Here is a 2,500-nt window from a genome sequence, read left to right as displayed (position 1 = left end):
CACATGCCCAGAAGGCCCACCACCCAAATCTTTGCCATATGGCTTAGACTAACTACCGGACCACTCGTGCGGCCATTTATTCCTCTGGAGCCTGTCAAAATGGCCTGCCGAAATTGGCTCCCAGGAGGCCTCTGCAACTCGATTTGCATAGAGACAGCCCCTGCCCAGGCATGCTTCCAAACAGGACACTGTTAACAGTTTCAATTTGGAGCTGGCAGAAGCCAGTGCAACCTAGTGAAGGTGAGGCTCTGCTGCCTGGCCGCTTGCTAGGTTTATTAGCACAGATCTGTCCCTGGCACTTAGTCTGAGCTTGGCAGGGAGGGGAAATGGCATTTAGGGAAGAACTTGGGCCAGACCATAGAGATTCTGACTTTTGAATGCATTTTCAAGGGTCATGGGAGGGCCAAAAGGGAACGGTGCAGAGCGGCATAAAGTAAGGGGCGGAGGAGACATTGTGTGTGGCTAAAGTGTTAAGTTTATAGTAGAAACAGGTTTGCTCAGGAGTAGTCGTGGCCGAGTGGTTAAGGCGATGGACTAGAAATCCATTGGGGTTTCCCTGCGCAGGTTCAAATCCTGCCGACTACGGTGCAGCGCCCGCTTTTATTGTTTACTCTTTTCTGGTGTGGAAAACAATCTTAAAATAGCAGTATAATACAATTACTAAAGGAGGCTGCGGCGCACTTGAGCTATTCAAGCAAGATCCTAGGAGTAAAAGCGGCTTCATCCTTTAGGCCAACGCAGAGAAACTGGTACGTTTTGACGGGTTTCGTTTTGCAATTTCAAACATATATGTACATTTAAAAGAAACTTGTGAGGAGAAAGAACGGTGCATGATGAGAGAGAAGGGTGGAAAGTACAGGACAAGATCTAGAGGCAAGGCGGTAGAGACTAAGGACTCTTCTGTGTAAGCACAGCACGATCTTTCGAGTGAGAGTTTCACTCTCATGGGTAGTCGTGGCCGAGTGGTTAAGGCGATGGACTCGAAATCCATTGGGGTCTCCCCGCGCAGGTTCGAACCCTGCCGACTACGCCTTGGTTTGAACTGAGCTGCAATTTTGCAATTTGCTCGGAAATGTCCCCAAAACAAGATGTAAACATGCATGTTGATTATAGGATGGACGATAAAGCAGACATTGGGAAGACTCCCATCCAGGACTCTCTGACTGTTAGGGGTGGGGGCCACGATTATATTTCCACCCTGACACTAGTTGCCGCTAGAGCCATCGACGCCTGGCATCGCCTCCGTCTGTAAGAAGCCCATCCTGCGCTTTTCCTTGCCTGCATCTTTACAGCAGATATTGGGAGGGGTCCATGTGGATACAGAGGATGGAGCAACTGGCACGCAAGCTATCTGCCGAGCCTTTTTTGTGTGTCAGCACAAGGGTTCTCGTGTCACTTCTAGACCTTCCTTGGCAGATGCATTCAGGAGAGGCCCCCTACCTGCGACACAGTGAAAGTACAGTCTTTTGCTGCCCTGTGCAAGCTAGGGGACTGAAGGCACAGCTTTCTGCCACAACAGCAGAGAGCAGAGGAAGGGCGCCCAGGAGGACCGTCAGAGGGTGGTGAGGCCCCTGTCCTCTCGGCCCCGATCGGCCAAGACCTCTCTATTTGGGCAGAAGGGACCCATTCTGCGGTCCTCTGAGGCTTAGGGCCACATGCCCAGAAGGCCCACCACCCAAATCTTTGCCATATGGCTTAGACTAACTACCGGACCACTCGTGCGGCCATTTATTCCTCTGGAGCCTGTCAAAATGGCCTGCCGAAATTGGCTCCCAGGAGGCCTCTGCAACTCGATTTGCATAGAGACAGCCCCTGCCCAGGCATGCTTCCAAACAGGACACTGTTAACAGTTTCAATTTGGAGCTGGCAGAAGCCAGTGCAACCTAGCGAAGGTGAGGCTCTGCTGCCTGGCCGCTTGCTAGGTTTATTAGCACAGATCTGTCCCTGGCACTTAGTCCGAGCTTGGCAGGGAGGGGATATGGCATTTAGGGAACTTGGGCCAGACCATAGAGATTCTGACTTTTGAATGCATTTTCAAGGGTCATGGGAGGGCCAAAAGGGAACGGTGCAGAGCGGCATAAAGTAAGGGGCGGAGGAGACATTGTGTGTGGCTAAAGTGTTAAGTTTATAGTAGAAACAGGTTTGCTCAGGAGTAGTCGTGGCCGAGTGGTTAAGGCGATGGACTAGAAATCCATTGGGGTTTCCCCGCGCAGGTTCAAATCCTGCCGACTACGGTGCAGCGCCCGCTTTTATTGTTTACTCTTTTCTGGTGTGGAAAACAATCTTAAAATAGCAGTATAATACAATTACTAAAGGAGGCTGCGGCGCACTTGAGCTATTCAAGCAAGATCCTAGGAGTAAAAGCGGCTTCATCCTTTAGGCCAACGCAGAGAAACTGGTACGTTTTGACGGGTTTCGTTTTGCAATTTCAAACATATATGTACATTTAAAAGAAACTTGTGAGGAGAAAGAACGGTGCATGATGAGAGAGAAGGGTGGA

At 50.4% G+C, this 2,500-nt stretch overlaps 2 non-coding genes across 2 annotated transcripts; both read left to right on the top strand.

Annotated features, from left to right (window-relative positions):
* The first annotated feature begins 948 nt into the window (after nt 1-948).
* Nucleotides 949-1,030, top strand: TRNAS-CGA (transfer RNA serine (anticodon CGA)). The gene has a single exon. It is a non-coding gene; the product is annotated as a tRNA-Ser (tRNA).
* A 1,122-nt stretch (nt 1,031-2,152) lies between these two features.
* On the top strand, nt 2,153-2,234 carry TRNAS-AGA (transfer RNA serine (anticodon AGA)). The gene has a single exon. It is a non-coding gene; the product is annotated as a tRNA-Ser (tRNA).
* Nucleotides 2,235-2,500: the final 266 nt, after the last annotated feature.

This window comes from Ambystoma mexicanum, chromosome 3q (genome assembly GCF_040938575.1).
Source record: "Ambystoma mexicanum isolate Mex_15411 chromosome 3q, UKY_AmexF1_1, whole genome shotgun sequence".
NCBI lineage: Eukaryota > Metazoa > Chordata > Amphibia > Caudata > Ambystomatidae > Ambystoma > Ambystoma mexicanum.
The sequence above is the reverse complement of the archived record's forward strand: the minus strand, read 5'-3'. Positions and strand labels throughout refer to the sequence as shown.